This window comes from Triturus cristatus, chromosome 2_1 (assembly GCF_964204655.1).
Source record: "Triturus cristatus chromosome 2_1, aTriCri1.1, whole genome shotgun sequence".
NCBI lineage: Eukaryota > Metazoa > Chordata > Amphibia > Caudata > Salamandridae > Triturus > Triturus cristatus.
The window spans coordinates 1,017,137,731-1,017,145,410 of NC_140581.1; the positions used below are offsets into that span (position 1 = coordinate 1,017,137,731).

At 45.4% G+C, this 7,680-nt stretch overlaps 1 pseudogene; it reads left to right on the forward strand.

Moving 5' to 3' along the window:
• The first annotated feature begins 3,529 nt into the window (after nucleotides 1-3,529).
• LOC146866243 (kazal-type serine protease inhibitor domain-containing protein 1 pseudogene) lies at nucleotides 3,530-3,928 on the forward strand (annotated as a pseudogene).
• The last annotated feature ends 3,752 nt before the right edge of the window (nucleotides 3,929-7,680 follow it).

A 7,680-nucleotide genomic window follows, 5' to 3' on the forward strand; every position in this document is an offset into this window, starting at 1 on the left:
AATTTTAACCTCCTTGCAGCTTGTGGTGGAAACAGGTGTGAAACCCATGGGTGAACCCTGAATTTGATACATTTCTGAAAACTATACAACTGTCACAGGTGGCCATTTGTTTCCTCTGGATCTGTGTGATGCTCTCAGTTACCCACCTCCAGGCACCACTGACCTTGTATTATATTATATTATAGCATCAAGAATCAGAGTGGCCAGATGGGGGGAAGGATGTGGGAAGGGAACAGCAGGCAAGGAGACTTGTCAAACAAAAATTAATACACATGACAAAACAAAACAAAACAATATCTTTGATTTCTGCAAGTTTCTACTGACTATTGTAGAACTCTAATGGTTTTACATCAGAATATTTAGTATTTTTTGTTACACTGTTATTTCCTCTGATCCTGCTCAAAAGGAAAACGGAATCACACATAAATGGCTTCCAACAGTAGAAACCACTGTCCTCACTTGTACAAATCCACTAAAGTTTATGCTAGTTAATTATCTACTTACTGCCTAGCAAGAAGCTTCTGGTATAATATATGGCAATAGTGCAATATGCTGTCATAGACTAGGTTTAGAATCAAACTGTGAGAAAATACGCTTACTAAAACCCCAAGTCCAAGGTTAAAACAATGAGCATACTAATGTGACAAGAACACATGCATTATAGTAAGAAGTAGTGCTTGATTTATGGAGACATGCGGCTTACCGCCCAGAGCATGGCCTGCTCTGAAACGAATGCCGAATCGCCAGCCGGCGAAACAAACTGCTCAAAGCGAAGACGCCCTAACTAAGGTCTGGCCAAGACACCAAAAACTGCTAGGAAGCAGGCTGAGATCCTCAAATCACAGCGGGAGCCGGAGCTGGACTGCGAGGAAGCCGACCTTAAAACCAGATGTCACAGCAGGAGCCAGAGCTGGACTAGTGAACATCTGAGAGAGGCTCTGTAATCAAGAAGAAACCTCCACAACCGCTCAAAAGAAGACAGACACACAGAAGTAGGCGATAGTTTCGGAGATAGGTCCTGAAGAATCGCCACTTGATCCATGCGACAAACTGAGGTGAGAAACATGATGACCTGATGTTTTAAATCACTATACATCCACATTGCCAACTGGGCTCATTATTTTGTAAATAAGAAAAGCAGTTTGTAATTAGGCTAGTGAGCTCAATCATTAAAATAGATCTGACACTGAGTATCACTACACCTATTTTAAATCACCTTTTACAACACGCTACACATAACATATTTGCCCACACACCCTCACTTCACCTGACGGCTATTATAAATAGATCTCCGGCAAAGAGAACAAGCATTTGCAATGCAATAGGTTTTGCATTGGCGAGAGTTTCAGCTATTGGCATTGTAAATGACAATGTGTTTTATTTAAATGTTTGTTTTAAAGCATAAATAAAAGGCATTGTCATTTACAATGGCAATAGATAAACTCTTGCAAATTATTGCATTTTTTTTACCAATAGGTCAAACTCGCGTACATGCGAGACCTATTGCATTGCATTGCAAGTGCTTATTTCATGTGGCATGAAGAGAAACTGAGGGTCTGAATATGTATTTACTTAGAGAGCACGTGGGCACTGAGAATTATGTGCTTTACATGGTAAGAGTAACAGTGACAAAACTCTTGCAATAAAGTGGAAGAAGCACGCAAGAGATGAGAAACTTGCAGGGGAGTGCAGCTAGCAGCTAGCACCTGGCGAGTGAGAGAGCGCTGGAGCAAGAATGAGCCGGAGCCAGCGAGAGAGGGCCAGAGCCAGCGAGAGAGGGTCGGAGCAACCAAGGCAGGGCCGGAGAAACCGAGAGAGGGTCGGAGACAGCAAGAGAGGGTCGGAGGAAATAGTGGAGGAATAGGAGAATAGGGGAGGAATAGGACGAACTGGGAGGGTGACGGAGGGGGGAGGTATAGGTAAAACGTGGAGTGAGAATGGGGAGAAGAGGAGGAGGGGGCAGAGGTAAACCGTGGAGGGGAATGGGGAGACGATGAAGAGGGGGGGCACAGGGGAAGTCATGTGATCGAGAGGAGTTTGCATTAGGAAGGTACAATAAGGAAGTAGGGGGAGAGGGAAGGTAAGTACACCGGAACCAGAATAGGGTAGATAGAGAACAGGGGAGGTATAGAGACATAGGAGTTACTTTACATCAGACCCGTAGAGTTACTCGTCCAGCCAAAACAACACTATTTTGTGTGGCATAAAGAGAAACTGAGGGTCTAAATATGTATTTATTTGGAGAGCACATGGGCGCTGAGAGTTATAGAGGTGCTCTACATGGTAAGAGTAACTAGTGACAAAACTCTTCCAATAAACTGGAAGAAGCACGCAAGAGATGAAACTCTTGCAGGGGAGTGCAGGTAGTGCCTGGCAAATGAGAGAGCGCTGGAGCAAGAAAGAGCAAGCGATAGAGGGTCCGAGTTAGCGAGAGAGGACCGGAGCAAGAGAGGGCCGTAGTAAGTAAGAGAGGTTCGGAGAAATCGAGAGAGAGTCATAGAAACCAAGAGAGGCCCGGTGCAAGCGAGACAGGGTCAGAGACAGCGAGAAAGGCACAGAGCAAGCGAGAGAGGGTTGGAGAAACCGAGAGAGACCCGGAGGAAATGAAGGAGGGAGCAAGAGTGATTAGGGCATAGAGGCCGGTGGAGCAAGAGTGTGGGGAGCAGGAGAGAAGGTGGATGGTAGGAAGCATGAGGCACGGGTGGGGCGGGCAAGGGAGGGCAGAAGTAATTAGGGGCGCAATAGGACAAACTGGGAGGAAAAAGGAGGGAGGGGATAAGACTGGAAGAAGAGATTCAGGCAGTGGAACTAGGATGAGAAAACAATGGGAAAAAAAGAGGAGAGACATAGAAGTAGAATGTGGAGGGAGGGGACAGAGTTAAAATGTGGAGAGAGACAGGAGGCGAGGAGGAGGGGGGCAGAGGTAAAATGTGGAGAGAGACGGCAGGCCGAGGTAAAACGTGGAATGAGATGGGAGGCGAGGAGGAGTGGTGCTTCATGCCGCACACAGGAGTTTGCAGACGCTGCAGTGCACGTTCATTTTACTATTCACAGTGGGCCAAACTCACCACTTAACTGCACCTACTAAAAGCAGTATTATGTAGAATTCAAAATAGAAGACTGAGTCTTTGGGGCATTCGTAAAAATGAATAAATCAGGTCTCATCTTACGTTGTGAATATATATAAACCCCAGACCTTGCACTGCTAGTTGAAAACGTCTGTTTAATAGAAATGCTTGCCAAGTTGGCTCACTCCGAGCAAATAGCGTTTCCCTGAGTGCCAGCTCAGCTGTCAGCAGGGAATATTTGGCAGTGGCACTCAAAAGTCATGTCTTGTTTTTCTTTGAGATTAGAACTCTGAGCTTTTTGGGACTTCGATATATCAGCTCCTGGTCCGGGGTCTAACGCTGATTTATTGCCAAATATAAAGTAACTTACTTTCACAGAAATGAAAACAGGCATGTGATGCCCTGGTGTCCTGCTATCTTTCTTGCACGGCTATTGAATTTCTGCTCCTTGCCTCCTCGAGATGAAGCCTCTGGTGGCTCTTCCAATGATGGTAATCGTCCTGCATGGCTCTCAGCGCATCCCCGCCCTCCAGCACACAGGCTGGCTAAGGCTACTGCGGGTAGGGAACAGCTGTGGAGAATGCGCCTGGGAACTTTGCCCCACGCCCACCGGGTGCCTGGCTGGGGCGGTGTTAGACGAGTGTGGCTGCTGCCCTGAGTGTGGCAATGTGGATAGGCAGATCTGTGACCTGGACATCGCCAACCCCTTCTACTTCAAGTGTGGCGAGCACCTGGAGTGCCGGCTGCACGTGGATGACAACAAATCAGAAGTCCCCGAGCCCCAGTGCACATGCATATTTCAAGGGGCTGTCTGCAGCTCCGACGGCAAGACTTATGGGAACATATGCAAATTCAATTAGATGTATGCAAAGAAGACAAGCATTTGCACATTTCGGCGCGTGCTTATAATGTAAGGTTGCGCGCGCATGTTATTGCCCACTATTTTTTTTAAAAACAATTACGCTGTGTAAGCGTAACGAGACTGAAGTTACGCGGTGCTGCTTCCGGAATGAACGGAAGTTACGTATTGGATGAAGAGCCAAAAGTAAGCCTGCTAACAAAAAAAATGCAAAAGTTAACTAATGGCAAGCGGCGAGAAATTACCCAGCAATAGGCGGAGTTTCACCACGCATATAGATTACTAGATGTCTCGGAGCGACAGCGCATGCGCACTGCCTAGGCGAGACCTAAAAATAGGTATGGAAGAAACCTATCTTTTTTTGAAATGTGTCAAAGATACTGAATTTAGAAGTAGTGGGTATTAGTTAACCTCTGAATTTGGGGTAGCTATACTATCGTTTGATTTAGAGGGCAATTTGCACAATGCGATCTTTCCTGCCCAGTGGCTTGCATTTTGAAAACAATAATGGAGAGAAATTTAATTCACAATAAACAAATGTTAGATTATTCTTGGTTCCCACTCTACTCTTGATAAAAACACTACCCAACTTGCATGACTCAACCTAGCACCTGTGACACAACAGGCCCCAAAACACAACATTGAGGCCTTAACATTTTCAAGTTAGGGTGCCTTGCATGAATCCCTCAATGATTTCTTCCCCTCAATGCCATACAAACCTCACACTGCCTTAAATGAAACATTTTCCTCACATTTGTGTAAGGCAGGGTTCCGTAATATGCAAAATATAGCAAACTTCCTTCTACCCAGGTTTCCCCAATTGTCGCAACAAAAATATTATTCACAATGTGTGACTCAGCCTAACATCCATGTAACAACAGGCCCCAAACCTCAACGTGGTGGCTAAACAGGCCCCTAAATTCAGCATTGAGACATCAACGTTTCCTATTTAAAAAGGACCTGATTTGGCAATGGGAGTAGCATCAGTATTTGGACCCTGCCACAGTTGCCCCATGGGAAACTTATTAAATCCAGAAATTTTTGAACACTAGGCATTCAGGGTGGTGTGCCTTGCTTAGGTTCCACAATCCTTTATTAGCAATAATTCCCTGGAAACCTCAAATTGTACCATAAATCAAGCATTTTGTTCATATTTCTGTGAGGGAAAGATCTGGAATCTGCAGGGCGCCACAAAATTCCTGCCACTCAATGTTCCCACACTTCCTCCAATAAAATCGGTACACCACTTGCATAACTTGGACTAGCACTTGCAAAACAGGAGGCCACAATACGCCACCTTGAGACATCAACATTTCCTGTCAAAACCGGCCTCACCGGATGATGGGGTAGCAGCTGTATTTGTGCCCAGGCTTGGCTGCCACTCAGAGAAACCTACCAAATCAAGAAATTGTGGAAAATTAGACACCAAAGGCAGTCCAGGTTGGTGTGCCCTTGAGTGGGTTCAATAATGTTTTCTTACCCACAACTTTCTGGCCTAGTTAGAATGAAGAGGTACTCATAGAAACAAATTCTTTGTGTGTGCTATGATCTGAAAAATTGAATGCAATTCTGTGTGAGTAAGAATGAGGTGAGATTGCAGTAATGTGTGATCACAAACAATTCTCAAAGGGGAAAAACATGACTGACTCCACGCTGTGATGCAAAGAACTTCTCCAAAGAAAAAGAACTAAAAAATACTTCAAAGTAAAGTTAGAGCAGGAGTGCAGAGCAATCTAAAAGACCTTGGACCCTCATGGGATGCCAGCACCCTGGTAGTAGTATGAAGTGCCCCTGCATTCCTGCACAGAGCTCTCAGAGTGAGTCAGAGCACCATGCTCAATCCAATCCCCACTCATCTGTACCTCATATTCTGCTGTCCCGCTGTTGCCACGCCCAACCCTGTGACATTCGGGGAACATCGTTAATGTAAAGGAGGGCAGACGGTTATGCTTTTTGGTCTTTTATTTATCAGTGATGTGAAAGTTTTTTTACAGTTGGGGCAAATGGGGAGCACGGTTGTAATGATGTAGTGCAGAGTTCATACATTTTGTCGCAGGGATGGGTGTGGCAACAGGGGGTCAGCAGAATATGAGGGACAGATGAGTGGAGATTGGATTGAAAACAGTGGGATAGAAGAGTATCGATTGCATAGCTGTTGCAGAATATAAATCACACTGATATTTATGTTTAACTTTGCAGCTACCCCTGGGGAAGGGCTGTTTTTGAGCCCAAAATGCATTGGGTATTTTTGAATAAGGCTGCTTGGGGCTGCACAACAGCCCGTGCTGGTGATTAAGGCCTGGATTGGCATTTCACCAACATTAGAAAAATGTGGCATTCACGTTGTCTTAATTTTAAGAATGAAAATGTTGTGACAAACTTGGGAATATAATTTGGACAAAAAAAGGAATAAAATGGAATATTCAAGGAATAAAGGATTTCTCTGCACTTTCTTTGCTGTGCGACATGTGGGTGGAACACATTCATGCTCAACTTTTGTTTTAAAATAAACCGTTTGCCAGGCCCAAACCTTCTTTTTTGATACATATAAGTCACCCCTAGGATAGGCCCTTGACCCTCCAAAGGGCAGGGTGAAGTATTTCAAAAGTTGAACATGTACTTTAAGTTTTACATGTCCTGATATTGAAAAACTCTTACATTCATTTTTCACTACTGCAAGGCCTATCTCTCCCATAGCATAACATTGGAGTTGTTGTATTACATTTCATGAATGGAATTTCCAAATGGGAAGAGGTAACTAGTTCGTGTTTGGTGTCTCTGGAATCCTAATTTAAAATCCTAGGTTTTGGTGAAGTTGGATTTTAAATTACAATTCTGAAAATGCTACTTTTAGAAAGTTTGCATTTTCTTGCCTTACCCATTTGTTGCTTGCAGCCTGTCTCTGGTCACATGACTGGGTGTAGATGGCAGGTGCGTTTCGTGCATTCCTCAAAGACAGCCACACAAAATGGGAGCTATGGTGTGATTGAATAGGCAATCACTGGCAGAATGGGAGGGAGGAGCTGGGCACAACTGCACTTACACTTTTATTGAGTGTGTTCTACCTCCACACAAAGGGCTGCATACCCCTGTAGTTAGTCTGGAGCCTGGACAGTAAAGGCAAGCCATCTATTCACTTCAAAGGCATGCCTTTAGTAGCTTCTCCCCACTTCATAACTGTGTATAAAAGAAGGACCTCAGACACCAACACATGAGTACACTTCTGGGCCTGTGGATACACTGCAGTAAGAGGGACTTCTGTGCTTGGATGAGGACTGGCTCTCTGCTGAACTGCTGCTCTGCTGTGTTGACCTGCTGCCCCCTAGCCTAATGAAGAAGAACTGAACCTGCAACTCCATCTTGAGCCCAGGACCCCAGAGTGACTCAAAGGGTTTGTCTGCTGGCCTCCAGATCTGCGCCTCCGTGACATAAAAGGCTCCCCAACAGATCCTGGAAGCACCATCAGCAAGTTCTTGACCCCCCAAGTGGTACCTCTCAGGTCCTGGACCCTGGGTGTGGCTCTCGAGCTCTTGAAATCAAGCTTTTGGGCTCTTCCCAACTGTGAAAGAGTCTGTTCACACCAGAACCTTGCCACATGCACTGAAAATCAGCACAAGCTGTTGCCAGACTGTGTGTTTGCACAGCAAGCATCGAGCCCCCACAGAGGACTTCCAATGCGAAGCTCCAGCCTATCTGGCCGCAACGCCCGGCCTGCTCTTCACGCCATGCCAACCACCCCCAGTGATGCTTTCC